Raw genomic sequence first — 505 nt, forward strand, 5'->3', positions numbered from 1 at the left:
ATTTATGAACAAGGCTGGACCCCATCTTGCAGATGACAATGTATTTGCTCAACTACAATTGTAGCAGAGGCCCCATGTCCACCTCCATTCTAAGGGGATGACCATTTACTATCATCACCATCATCATTAGGGACACCTTGTCTACTTTTCTTTTGCCTTTAACATTTTATTAACAAGTTTGCTGATACATGAACCTCTGGAAGAGGTCAGATTCCACAGCTAGTGTTCACGGATCTTTCTGTTCCCGCAGACGACGAATTACAGACTTTACTGTAGCACATGAGGCGGTGCTGTAGGCCCAAGCCCCTCCAGCCACCATTTTCATGCAAGATCCTCAGTGCCATATACCGACTGCCCTGCACTTCATCTTTGTTTTCCCACAGAAGGAGCAGGTGCACTTTGCATGCTGGCTGATCACGATCTTTTTCACCATTTTACGGAATGATGCTCCATATCGGACTCCATATTTCCCAACAATTCTCATTTTCTGGGTGTGTTTTGCCAT

The 505-nt window shown here is 45.0% G+C and overlaps 1 pseudogene; it reads right to left on the minus strand.

Moving 5' to 3' along the window:
* Positions 1 to 226: 226 nt before the first annotated feature.
* Positions 227 to 505, minus strand: LOC119964665 (annotated as a pseudogene).

Source organism: Scyliorhinus canicula, chromosome 1, assembly GCF_902713615.1.
Source record: "Scyliorhinus canicula chromosome 1, sScyCan1.1, whole genome shotgun sequence".
In the NCBI taxonomy this organism is placed as follows: Eukaryota; Metazoa; Chordata; class Chondrichthyes; order Carcharhiniformes; family Scyliorhinidae; genus Scyliorhinus; species Scyliorhinus canicula.